Source organism: Manacus candei, unplaced genomic scaffold (genome assembly GCF_025592945.1).
Source record: "Manacus candei isolate 608988 ecotype Guabito, Panama unplaced genomic scaffold, ASM2559294v1 h1tg000050l, whole genome shotgun sequence".
NCBI classification, from domain to species: domain Eukaryota; kingdom Metazoa; phylum Chordata; class Aves; order Passeriformes; family Pipridae; genus Manacus; species Manacus candei.
This window is the reverse complement of record NW_026138098.1, coordinates 33,216,226-33,230,189: the sequence shown is the minus strand read 5'-3', so window position 1 is coordinate 33,230,189 and position 13,964 is coordinate 33,216,226. Positions and strand designations below refer to the sequence as shown.

At 39.4% G+C, this 13,964-nt stretch overlaps 2 protein-coding genes across 11 annotated transcripts in view; one reads left to right on the top strand and one right to left on the bottom strand.

Annotated features, from left to right (window-relative positions):
* CTNNA3 (catenin alpha 3) overlaps positions 1-13,964 on the top strand; it is a 443,012-nt gene that overhangs the window by 141,728 nt on the left and 287,320 nt on the right. The gene's annotated exons all lie outside the window — the stretch shown is intronic.
* Positions 1-13,964, bottom strand: part of LRRTM3 (leucine rich repeat transmembrane neuronal 3) — a 78,587-nt gene that overhangs the window by 9,728 nt on the left and 54,895 nt on the right. The gene's annotated exons all lie outside the window — the stretch shown is intronic.

Sequence of the window (13,964 nt, the reverse complement as noted above, 5' to 3'; positions counted from 1 at the left end):
ATGTTTATGGCACGTGTGCATCATTTGAAAGGCATATCATAATAGTATTGGGTATTGGAAACTACTTAGTGAATGAGAATGTTAAGCATGTCTTTTTTATTTCATTCTCAAGCACGTTGCAATATAAATTCCACTTTTTACATTTCAAACAGCCTGTTCCCATGGAATGGTGTTGTTTCGTGCACAGTGTTCTCAAACAAATTAATAAACAAAATTTAAAAATCTGATGTTCACAGCCTGCATCAGCTTATGATATGAGTAATATTATTCCAATGACTAATCCAGACATACCTGTCAGAGATGGAAGGCTGTACTGAGACTGCTTTAATCCCTTTGCTGATTTTTTTCTAGTCTCCAAGACCCTTGAAGTACCTGATTGAAATCCAAGTGTGCATGCAATTTTTTTGCGTGTAGATCTTTAAATTAGTTGAAAGGCACAGTCACATCCCTTGAGATTCAATAATTTGCTGAAACTTAAATGGTTTGTTTATTATAGGAAGTGCTTTATATTTGAATTCTATTTTGCACTTTTCTGCAGCTGTTCTCATTGAAAGCTTAGTACATGCTGCACAGAATTCCAGGGGTTTTTTTCCCTGTCCGTCCTTTCTTTGTTCTGGGAGATGGGTTTCTGTTGCTCAGAGAGGAGTGGATCATAATATATCTATTCAAAGAATAACTAAAATAGGCAAAATACTAATTCTCCATATAACTACCATTGCACTTCAGTTGAATAACTGGCATATTGATATTTTCTAATTGTTTGAACAAGAGCATTTTCATATATCTTAAAAATCCTTTTGAATGATGCCAAAATGCTAGTGCAGTTTTGGCAGGGGCTCTCCTGGGATCCAGTCCTCTATTTTTTTGTTAGTGGTACGAGAATTGATATCTTCACCCAGAGGAAAGGACTTCCTAATGGATACTGGGGGAGAAAACTCAGAACACAGAAGAATTCAACCCAAAAGTCAAATTTCTACCTGGAAACTTATTAATAGGGATGATTATATCTAAAGGGAAAAAAAGATGAAATTTATATTTAATGTTTAGATAAAATACTGCTTTAACAGACTCAGTTGTTAGACTTTATCATGCAGTGTTCAATGTTCTGTTTGTTTCTGCAGAAGGGTATAATTTCATAAAACTCTTCTGAGTGAAGTATTTCTAATTACATTAGTGAATAAGCTCTGTGTAATTATTTAAGTAAATTAAAGAAAGATGTTCATTAAAACTTGAATGATATTATAGCAGAAGGCTAATACCAGATGCAGCTGGAAAAGCAAGAGTGGGGCTTAATACAATTTATATATCTCATGGATGGGGAGCAGAGGTTATATTGTTCCTTCTGTTTTCAGTAAAGGCTCTTAATTAGGTCCCTGTATTTACCTGACAAATGTAAAATTATTATTGTCTGATGTGACAGAACGAATCATAGAGCATTTCTTTTCCTTTACCAATGCATCCTGTACATATATTGCTTCATATTTGTGCTAATGAAATAATTTTCTTCTTTGAACTTCTTTCCCTCTGTAAGTGGCCTTCATATATATTATAGATATTATATCACTGTGTAATTCTAGAGAGAAAAAGCTCTGTTACATTCCCAAACAGTTATATGCTAGATTATTTCTATTGCTAAAATATATTAATATTTGCACTGGTTAAAATATTTATGTCATGTACATCAGTTGTGCTGCTGCTGTGGTATTTGTATGGCACTCAGGCTGGATGTTTGCATATTGAACTGTTCATAACTATAAAATTCTTCAATGTAGGACTACACATTTTTTTCAGGGCAGGAAAGCATTATTTGGCCAATTTATTATTAACTCTTTGAAAATCCAGGTCAGACATTCCAAGTATAAAGTGACAGTCTGTTGATAACTAGTCTATCCTTTTCCCTCTTTAATTCTGCACTAATTAGTTAGTTTGCTAGTACCCAGTCATAGAAATAAGTTTACTTTATTAAAGTATTGAACAGCATTCAAGGCTCCCCACATGTATGGCAGGAGACCAGCGTGATTTGAGGGAACACACAAAATGGGTCATGAACAGCTCTACCAGTGCTCCTAACACTGCCTCAGTACTTCAGAAACAACTGAAAATATAGCAGAAAAATGTAATAAATATATTCAATTTATCTACTTTTATATGAAAACTTCTGCAGAGTTAACAAGGGAGGACGTGTTTTCATTCTGGCTCGTTTGCTGTTCAAACAAGTGAGGAAAATCTGTGGAAAACAGGGCAAATTTGGAGGGCTCCAAAGCAAGGCCCAGCTGTGTGCAGGGAAAAGGGAAATGGAGGTGCAGTGGGTGTTCCTCGCTCTGCTTGGCCTGGGGGTGTTTTCTGCCTGCAGGGGCAAGAGAGGGAAGACTGTGCTGGTAATGAGGGAAATTACCCTCTGTACCTGAGAAAAGTAAGGTGGTGTGTGAACCATTCATGTTAATAAAATTGGCTACTTTGATGAGAAATTTATATTCTGAGGGCTGAAATTTATATTCTGCTCTGTCTGCACCAGCTCTGGGCAGCTTCTGATGACAGAACGGGAACTTCCCCGAGATGGAAATTCAGAAATAGGAGAGATTTTGGATACACATTGAATTAGAGTGAAAAAACAGTTGAGGACTTTTGACATTTTTGACATCACTGGAGTATTTTAATTTTGAATTAGAGAGGCTGTATTAATAATTAAACTTTTGACAATATGGGTTATCAAAATTGATATTTGAAATGTCGATTAGAGTTTTAAAGTGGCAATGGTGTATCAAAATCACAATGAGAACATTTTGGTCTAATCCAAATGTTCCAGAATTTTTAGTAATTATGTATATATTTCTCCCTTTTTTTTTTTTTTGTTTTGTTTTTGTTTGGTTTGGTTTGTTTGTTTGGTTTAAACAAATTTCATTTTTTGGAATTTTCTGTTGGAAAAAAATCCATCCGTGTGTTTTTACCCAGTTTTGAGTACCCTGAGAATAATTTCAAAGACCGGTTCCTTTGCTGAAGCCAGACCATGCCATGAGCATGGTGGTGTTCATGAAGTACCATCACATCTCATCTGAGACATCAGACACAGACCCCAAAGGCAATCTGGCAACCATAGATGGAGTTACTAACAGCACCAAAGCAATACTGAGTGGCTGTTGCTAATTAAATGACTTAGTTAAGGCAAGTTGTCCCGGAAGAATGTAGCTAATCACTGTATGAGTTGCTCTTTCTCATCTGGCTGCTTGAGCAGACTGTTGTCTGGTGTGTGTCAGACACTGGGATGTAGTGGGGATCCACTTTTTTTAATTTCCTTCCAATTTGCATGGGCATTTCTGCATTCTCTCAATATACAGCCAGAAAAAAAATAGGTGCAGAGACTTTGACTTGCCTCACATGAAGGGCTCCAGTGCCACCTCTATAGTGCTAGGAGTCTCAAGGCAAAGTTGTTATGACTGGTGTGGCTATGTGCAATCATAAATTTCTGTTTTAATATTTGCCAGCCATAAAGAACAAAAGGTCAGTCGGGGTGTGCCACTTGTTTGGAATGCTGCTCTCTGCATAGGATTGCTGGCAAAAGAACAGTCCCAGCTTATTTTCCTCGACTTTGGTTCACAGCTCGAAGTGGGATTTTGTCAGTGAAGGAAGAGCTGGATTTTCCCCCATTTGGTGAGTCACCATGGAGTGCTCTTGTGGTTCTACAGTACTGGGCAATACAAGATCACTTCTGAAAAACTATTTTTCCTTTAGAGGATGCTGGCATGTGTTTGGACCATCCCCTGTGAAATGTGCCTGTTCAAAGGACTGTTCACAGATTGGATTTTGGAAGTCATGCGGGCTGGGCTGCTGCAGTTCAGTGGTACATGTGGGCTAATATCCATCCTAATTTGACCACCAGGGAGTCCATCAGCTGTGCTGAGCAGTGTTTGGGTCTGGAAGCTGGATTCAGTGGTGCTGAACTGCGCAGAAGTGGAAGGCATATGTTTGCTTACAACACTGGTTCTGTGCTCACAGCATTTCATCCAGGGATGCTGAACAGGGCCAGCATAGGTGCTGGATGAGCCAATGTCCACTCTGTGATCCCACAGAGAATTGTCTTAGCTAACTTTACCTCTTACAAAACCCCCTCTAAGTCCATTTTCTTCAAAAAATGTACTTTTTTCTTTATGTAAAACTTTCCTTACAAGAATTTGCATGGGAATGACTAAAACATCTTTTTCAATATCTGGTTTTGCATGCTTTAATATGCACACCAGGTGGGCTGGAAATCCAGCCAAATTTCACGATAAGATGTCACAGGTAATGTCTAATTTACAAAATAAATTTGTAAATATTTGGGCAGAATTTCTTTAGCTTGATTTTAGAATAAAGAGAGAAATACTTTGTATAACTTAATGTGACAGAGATGCTTTCTGCCTTTGTAAAGAATAGTTAGCTATTTATCATTTTGTTCCTTTTGGTAATGTGCTTTGCACATTAAAAATAGATGAACAGAGAACTATTCAGCTGAGCTACCCAAAGGTGCAGATGGCTAGGACAGAAATCTGCCAGTCTCTCAAAACTATATTGGAAAATTTCTTGATGAAAGACTTTTACCTCGAAGCTAGTGAAGTTAAATGGAATGGATCATGTTTGTTTCCTAGCAATGGATTTTACAGTTGTATGGAAAAAAATTCTCCAACCTCATGAACATTAGCAACACATAAATCCCACTTTATTTTATAAACACGTAATAGGTAGTTCATCCCATTATGCCCTGAGGCTGTGGCACCTGCTCCTGAATCAGGTAGCTGGCTTTGGTCACCTAGGAGTTTATTGGAAGACTTTGCCTCTGGAAGGGCTTTATGGTCTGGCCACAGAGGCTGGTCCTTACTTGGAATTTGCCTTTCACAAAGCCATCCGGGTAGCCACAGTTTTTGACTGTATCTGCACTCTGCATCTGGCAGTGATAGGAAATGGGTCTGGGGAAGGTGAAGTACTGCCCAGAAAAGATTACTTTTTCCTAGGACTGTTTGAGGACTTGGTGGAAGCTTTCAGTTTGGCACTCTGTTGGAAGAGAGAGGTGATAAAATAATTGAGTTGTCATGCTTTGGGAAAGGTACAGCCTTTTATTGATTGTTGAAGGCAAATGCACAGATTTCACTTCTATGAATTTCTGTAGTAAGTGAAGGCTGTCTTGAAAAGGAAGTTACTTTAAAGTGAATTGGTGTGTAGATTGATTTATGCTGCAGTGATTGCCCCAGAAAATGCTGTCGCTTCACTGTCAGCACAAAGTAATCCTTTAGTTTTCCTGCCAGTTGAGCTCCTACCTTGCATTTTCTCTAGTAGTGTTTTCACCATTCCCTAAGGTATCAAAGGCAGGTCATACCTGAAGATGGTATCCTTGGCAGTACAGTGAAATGCATGGATTGGACTTGTAGATATCTGCAAACGCTGAGCAAAGGTACTCTACACAAGCAAGTAAATCTCTTAGGAACTTAAGGGAGTTCCTACCCAGCACACTGTGCTACAGAGCTGCTAACTCGGATTCCAGAAGCGACAGTGCCAGGAGGTCTGTGTGCCTGGGTAGCACTGCCAGCCCTTTACCTTTGTTTACAAGCAAGCCCAGGCAGGGCTGGATTTACTTTCTCCATCGCTCTATGTCCTGCAGTGCAGATTTATGTGCATTGCCTTTTAAATCTTATAACAGTATTAGCTTAAAGTTGGCTTACATAGAGATAATAACTTATGGTTTGAAAGAAAGCAAAATGTTGAAGAACACTGTGTTCAGAGTTGTCTTGATGTTCCTGAGAAAAGGGATGCAAAGATACTTTTGCAACCTACTCCAGAAATAAAGTGGCAACTGGAGAAGAGTGCAGTAGGGAAAGGAGGAATAATTAATTTTAAACTCTGGTGGTACCTGTAAGATAAACCACTCAGCATTCTAGATAGGCAGCTTTTTCACTACATACCATCATTCAGTTTATGGAGTAAATATGAAAATTGCAGCAGAGCTTTCAAAACATTCTTATAAATTCATTTTCTGGAGAGTAGTTATGTGCTTTGAATAAATAATACACATTACTTGATGGATTTTATGTTTAAAAAGAAAAGCTTTAACAAGCACAAATGAGAAAAGTTGTTGCTTGCAATTCAGAGAAGCTCTTGCATTGCTCGGGCTGGTGATTTGCATTGCATTGTTGATATGTTCATTTGTTATTCATTAACAAATTATGTTTTATTCTGTAAGAGCAGTACCTAGACCCTAATGGGATTTTCAGTTTCTCAGATTCTTTATGTCCTGATTTTATTCAGTTAGTATGTGGTGCTTTCACACGTGTTGTTTGACTAAAAGATGAGGAGACACAAACAAACCAAGAAAAAATCCTGAAAGCATTCTGGGCTCAATCCTTAATCTACCTGTCCTTTGTGTTCCTTTCCACCCTGGAGATGTTTGAGCAATGTGTGCTGCTGCTTTGTATCACTTCTTGGCTTCCCTGCAGCAAACACAGAGTCTCTGGACTGTAGCCTTTTTGCAGCAGCTGAGAAACCAGCTTGTTATTCTTGCTGCATGTCCTGTGCCCTCGGCACTGCTCCTGCCCTGCTGCCCCCGAGCTCTGTGTGCCACTGAGCTGCCAGCCCAGGAGGAAAGCCCACGTGAGCTGTACAGAAATCTCATGGCTGGGGCAAGGGTATCATTAGCTTGTGGAGCTTGTTGGCATAAATAAAAGAAGGGAAGGAAATTGCAACTTAGCCAGAAGATGTGAAGCATGATGATATTGCTGGGACAGGATCTCCACTGAAAAGCAGCACAAATGCATGTGTTACAAGAAGGTGGTTTTAAAAAGCTAAGCTTGTCTAGCTATCTCATTGGGAAAAAAGCTAGTGCAGCAAGAGCAATAGTATTTGGGAGCCTTAATGGTAGGTGGTCAGAGTTATGGGAGTCTTTGCCATCGAGCTGTGTATCTTTGTTAATTTTCTTGTGAAACATCCTTTTGAAGAGAAATTCTCCATCAGTGAAGAAGTTTTTCCTGACGAGTATTGGCTGGTTTATTTTTTTGCTTTAAAGCATAATATAATTTATTGATGTATGTCTCCAGTGTAGTTCCCCTTGGTCAGGAGTCCCTTTTAATCTCACTGTTGAGTTCTGTGCAAAATCATGGTAGATGTTCAGATAGCTGCTTTTTCATTCCTGTTTCTCCTTTACCTGAGGTAACACAGTGCTCCTTCTGATGAAGCTGTGCTCGTTAGCAGCTCTCTGGGTGTCCCTGTGTGTGAGGGGGGCACAGCACCTCACTAACTCCTGAGAGCTCTATTAAATAAATGGATGTGGTGACATGAGGATCTGTCACCACAGATCTGTCTCTATTTTATTTTGTCATCGGCAATATGCCTGCTCAGTGGATTGTTCTGACATTTAAAATACATGCAGCAAATGTGATTTTTACTAAATTTTGTGGAATCTTCTGCTTTGATGGCTAGAACTGTATGTCCTTTTTAATTTTTTACTTCCCCCCCCCCAGTTTTGGAGGATTAATAATACTTCTGAGCTTCCTCTCTAAATGTTTTTCTTCAATCAGGGCCAACTCTAACTTGATGGAACAGGTGGTTGCTTAACCAGCAAATTGTTTAACATAAAGCCCCAGCCAGGAAGTAGCTTCTTTTAATTAAAAGAATTTAATACCGCTCCTGCCAGTCATCTTTTCCCTTGCTCAGCGTTGCACCACCGTTTTGGACAGACTGTGCCACAGTAAAATAAAGAATATCTCCAATGTTAACCCTGTTTCATCCAAATCACCCAAACTTTTCTTGCATATATATATATATATGTCCTGGCTCCTCAAAGACTGGCCCTCCTTGTTCCTACTCAGAGGCTGTGGCTGGCAGGGAAGGGAAATGTTTATCTGTATGGGCAAGAGGGCAAGTGTGCAGATAATGTCCATTTTTGTCCTCAGTAATTTCGGGCATACTCAGAACCTCTAGGATACTTACTCTGGGCAAGTAATTGTCAAACCCAGCAACCCAGTGGCTAATTCTTAGGAGATTTTTAGCATATAAGCCGTTATTGACTTTCTGGATGAGAGAGTCAGTTTTAGTTTGCAGCCAAATAAATGGGCTCCTCCATCACCCAAGCAGGCAGACTGCTCCACTATCCACAGGAGAACACTGTGGAATGGCACGACTGTTCATCATGTCAACAGCATAACTACAGGGCCTGTATTCCCTTAGTCTGTATTCTGTGTTGGTTCTTGTTTATTTGTAGAAGTATTTGCTGCGGGTATAAGGTAGATAATTGTGGCAAGATGCATAACTGGCAAAGTGAGATGGTTACCATCTGCAATCCTAGTTTTCAGGTTTGACAAATGTAATATAATTACAAGTATTTATGGGGACCTACTTAGAAAAGATGCAGTACTGCTACTGCCATACTGTTCATGTAGATGTGGCAAATATAAAAGAAGTCTGATACACTCACATTATAACATATTATCTCTCTATTTTTCTGGGTGTTCTTTTCTCATGTACCTGTTGATAGTGTATGCAAAGAGTTTTTTTAACAGATGTCTGAAAAGGGATCCCAAAGTGCTTTGTTCAGAGCAGATCTAATGTGGTTTGCCACCAAAGGAGGAATTGGGGTCCTCAGTACAGTTCAGCCTTTGTAGTGTCAACTAAGGAACTGCCAGTCCAGATAAATCTGGACTGCAATAACAGAAATTCCATTTAATTTACTTCTTTTTTTTTTAAGTGAAAGTCTTTTTGCAGAAAGATTTAAACAAAAACCTTCCTACTATACTTTGTTTGGGTTTTTTGGCTGAAGTTTAAACAATTGCTTGTGTTGTCTGTAGTATGCACAAATGGACTTTGGAATGAAAAGGCTGTTTAGACTAGTTTTGTTTAAGCAGCAGGAGAACTGTATAGATATTTATTCCTAATGTTGCTGGGTGCTTATTGTCAAATTATCTTGCTTCAGTTACATGATAGGGGTCTTTAAACTAGTTACTGTAAAACATTCCTTTTCTCCTTCAGTTGTTAGTGTCTTATCAATTTGCTAGATATTTCCCTTTTTTGTGGCATCTGCTTACATGTGATATAGTAGTAGAGATAGAGAGGTCTCTGTTCAAATAAATGATAAGAATTGAAGATCAATGTCTCATCTCATTATTTTATCTGATCTGTTACTGACCTTTGAAGCATATGGGTATTTTGGTCAAATAATATTTTCTCCTGAGTCCTGCGTTAACAGTGAGAGACTAACAGATATATTCACTCTCATTGACAAAGATATTATTAGTCCTTGAATAATCCCACAAAAACAGGCTTTGTATCATAGTCTGGCCTCTTGTTATATACAGGTTGAAATCACTCCTTTGTTCTAAATCAGGGCGAGAGGATTTACTCAATCAAGATTTCAGAGTATTGAAAAGGTATATAATTTGGTATTTCAGAGCACTGAAAAGGTATGTAATTTGATGTCCTTTCAGAGATCTCCCAGTTACTTGTGACATGATAGTGGGGTATCACGTACAAAATCCCAGTTTTATACCTGGCACTGGGTGCCCCTTTATTGTGAGGGAATTTTTCAAAGCTGCAGTCAGGATGTGAACTGGCTGTAATTTCTGACATCCCAGAAATGTGTGTCCACCCTGCACAGTTGCATTTGATTCCCAGTTGCAAGTCACACCTTTTTAAAATGAATGTGCTGAGTGACACTGTAGGTGGGTGTGTATAATAGCCTGGCTTTCAAGTATTTGTTAAGTGGTTGTGATGGTGCCTGTTAAGTATGTAAAAGTGTTACAAGGAACATCTGCTTCTGCCAGAATTGATGCCACTTTTAATCAAGATCAGCACTTTAGCTGAATTGGACATTAATAATTATCAGAATTGGCCCAGTTGTGAGGCAGTTTTCCTCTGTGTACATCCAGGGTGTGTTTGGATAGTGTAACAATAATAATGGTGATTTCAAACCTGTCCAGGTGAAAGGTCCTTAGACTTTAGACTTTTTTTTTTTTTCCCCCAGGGAAATCCTTTATATTCCTGGATTTGTCTCTCAGTGGTCTTGGGGTGTGCTGTGTTTCCAGGCAGGGAGGGAAACAGAAGTCTGATGAATCCTGCCCTTGAAGAAGTACTGTGCTGTTACGCTGTTTCATGGCAGTTCTTTAATTCTCTCCATTTGTGCATATGTGTATTTTAATTTTTCACTTCAGTACACATATTCAATATGACAGAGTTCTAGTTGCTTTGGGAACTTTAATTTCCAATTTTCTTATTTACTTTTAAAATCAAAGTGTTCCATTAATGCCTATTGCTTCTGATAAGCTTTAGAAAGAGTGTAGTTCATTCTCAGCCCACAGCTACAACTGGTTAAAGCAATTTTCACAGTAGCTATAGACAAATGCATGATAAGTAAATTAGCTTTTATTATAATCACAGTGACTTCTCTTTTCTATTTGATTTCCACATGTTCTTGTGCAAATTCTCAAATTTAACTATATTAAAATTGGAGAGAGGTGATTTCAAAGCTGTGTGCATGAATATTTACTGTGAGGTCTCTGTGCTCCTGAGCATGAAGAGCAGAGCTCTTCTTTTTTTTCTTAGGGCATGTGCTGCAACACCAGAATATCCTGTGTGTTTGAGGCTGCTTGTGGCACTTAGGGTACACAGTTTTTATTCCAGTTTTCTAGCTGGGAGCCATACAAGCTACAGACACTGTAGAAGAAACCCGAGTATCTCTTTGGTGTATTATATACCTTTAATTGTGTGTTTAGAAAGTAGGGTTTTGATGTATTTGTAGCATTGCCTGTCTTTCTAGTTATTTACACATTGCATAGATTTAAATTGAAAAAGACAGTGATAAAATGAGTACTGTACATAGACCTGTTCATGTATGTTAATTTGAGTATGATGCTGTAGGAAAGACCTGGAAGTGAAAGAGGGCATGGTAGCATGTCTTGTAGTTGTTTTACTCTGGCCAGTGCTGGTGAGGCCTTGGCTGGGGAGGAATAACATCCAATATTGAATTGTGTGGTTGGAGAAAGATACAAAATAATAAGAAACTGCCTGAAGGAGAGCATTGGGAGAAATCAGAATCTAGAGATGATGACTTAAGAGAGTGATTTGGAGACTTTAGTTAAGAGAACGTGAAGTAACATGTGATAAAACCCTTCAGGTGTATAAAATGCTGCTGGAAAGAAGGGATGATCTGTTCTCCATCTCCATAGTGGTGGGTAAAAGAAGCAGCAGGTCTTAGACAGGATTAAATTGGATTAAACTTCTCATGTTAGGGATAATTAAGTGCTGTAATAGGCTGATAGAGGAAATAGTAAAGTGTACTTCACAAGGAGCAAGTAGATTAGCCAGACTTCTGTCAAGGATACATCGTGGCCATTCCTGCTGTGGCAGGTGATAGAAAAGGGGGGTCTCCCCATGTCCTTTAACCCCATTCCGAAATACAAGTTTTCAAAGGTGTTTTGAATCTGAACAAAAATATTTCCATTATTGTGTTTGCAGAGGATGGTTGGGTGTAAACATTGTCACAATAAGCTTCTAGATAAAAGGCTTCTTGTTTACTAGAAGTTGGCATTGGCATTCCATGGTCACTCTCCACACACACACACACACACAAAAGAAGGCAAACCACTTTTTAGTCTTGAAAAGTTCGTACATAAGTAAAAGCTGTTGATTGTTTCCAGGATTAGAAGGTATAGATCAAAGACATACCCTTTTGAATGAGGATAGTCCTTGTTAATTAGAGAAATAGAACCAACAAGTAGGTTAAAAGAGAATTTGGAGGGATCTGTGTTTTGTGTGGGATCGGGGACATTCTTGCTAAGCTGCCATCTGTTCAGCTTTTATTCAGCTCTGTTTTCTTCTCACCTCTCTGTTGTGCTTGCATGGTAAGCACAAATGGAGACATAACTGTCTGGCTGAAGTTAAGTGCTGAAGTTGTGCTGGTTGTCTCTCTAAATGCAGGTATCACAAGTAGTGGCCGAATTTTCATTGGTGGTAGTCATCTGATTAAGGAGTAATCTGATTCAGGAGAGCTTAAGAAGCTGTCTTCAGCAAATGGGGAGCAAGTAAAGGAATGATTATGCTATTCTGGACACAGATAACGACCAGGATCCCTAAGATTTTTTGTGACTGACCGAGAAACTGTATTGGCAAAGTCTGTGTTGAGGGGTGTGTGTGTGTGGTGATCACACCCATGATGTTCCTCCTGGAGTTGAACTGTGAAACGGGAAAATCACACCTTAATCGAACTTAAGGGAAAAGATGTACCTTAAAACCGAGGGCTGGATCCTCTGTTGTAAGGATGTGGCTTATAGCATATGGAAGAGCTCTGGCATAAGGAAACCCTGGGTAGCCTGGAAATGTCTTTAGAGGCTGAGTGATTGAAGAGTAGCACCTACTTGCAGCACGTTTAAAACGTTGGCAATGCTGCATTTACACGTTACTGCAGCACTCTCGTGCGTGGCCCCTAAGTCTGAGGAATATTTTTGTGTTGGTTGTTAGTGGCTCATTGGAGATATGGGAGAATATTTCCTCTTGAGAGAGGCACTCCCAGCAGAAGAGGTTATTTCTGTTTTGTCTTGAACGGGTTTGGATGAGGTAATATTTTGCTCAAAAGAGGTGTCTGCCATTTCTGTCTGTTCTCTACAGAAGTTCTAACAGAGTTTCTCTCTTCCCCTATCCTGAAGAAAGAGGAGAGAAGTGATAGCAGTAATTGGGAGAGACAGCCCTGTGGGATGGACAGCACAGGGGCTTTCATGTTTGAATTACAAAAGATCTGGGCTAGATGGAATATTTTTCCCCTCATCAACCTACTCTAGAATGCTATGTATCACATTTTATTTCTTGGGGAGTGGGATAATGGATTTAATTATTCTCCTACTTAAAGCATCATAAATCAGGACTGATTTGACTGGGTTTATGCTAATAGCACAGTAGATGTAGAAGGAAATCAGGGGGTTAATCTGTTCATATATTTCACTGGGGCTTAATAAATTCACCACAATTATCAAAATCACTCTTGGGTAATTTGCAAAATTAAATGTGTGTCTTCAAGGCCACAGAGTTTTTCCTTGGAAGCTTGGCATCTCTTGGCTTTTCAGAACCCTTAACTCTGGCAATGTGTTCCTGGCCAGGCCTTGTTTTCATACCACACAAGGCAGCAAGCTGCAGTGCTGTGGCAAAATGAGTGTCAGAGCAGTGCAGAGTTGGCAGAAGCTACTTGCTTAAGGACAAATTCAAAAAAGATTAAAAAGTTCTCACAGAGCTATTGGTAAAGACAGTTATTCAGTTGCTAGGAGGATATCTGTAATTGGCTATAAAGCAGTGGGGAGTGTCTGTAATTGCTCTCTGTTCCATCTACTTTCTCCTGAGAACTCACGTCCATACAATTGCAAAAATTCAGCTTGAAGTTCGGGAGCTGTTAATTGGCCTCAAGATTTATCTTCATCTTGCTGTAACACTTTTGCCCAGGCTTTTAGAGTGCCAAGTTATTGACAAAGACACCGAGGTTGTATCGGAAAAGATTTACTGGTATTTTGTTGTTCAGGTAATGAAACAAAGCAGATTCACAGTTTTGGCCTCGTCAGTGCGACTGAATGGCACGGTGTGGTGTGAGAGAGAATGAGGGTGGAGGTAGAGCCTGTGTGCAGCACAGTTATCTTGAGTTGCCTCTCCAAGCACAATAATGTAGGAAGTTTCCATCTCTATTTCTGTATCAGCAACATTATTAACTGAAATGGTAGTAATCTGATAGCAGTCCTGGGGGATACCACATGGGGGGCTTGAAAGCTGCTTTGTGGGAAGGGGCTTGCTCTCCTGGGCTGAGTTTGGTAGGACAAGCAGCAACAGTGTCATTTGTTTTAATACTAACAGTAGCAAACAGTTGGAGCAGTTTGTGTAGGGAAGGTGAGGATTCTCTGTCAAGGGGACACCTTCTAGTTGATTGTGTCCTGAGGTTGACGGTGCACGAGGTGACTTGACAACAGAGCTGTGTGCTG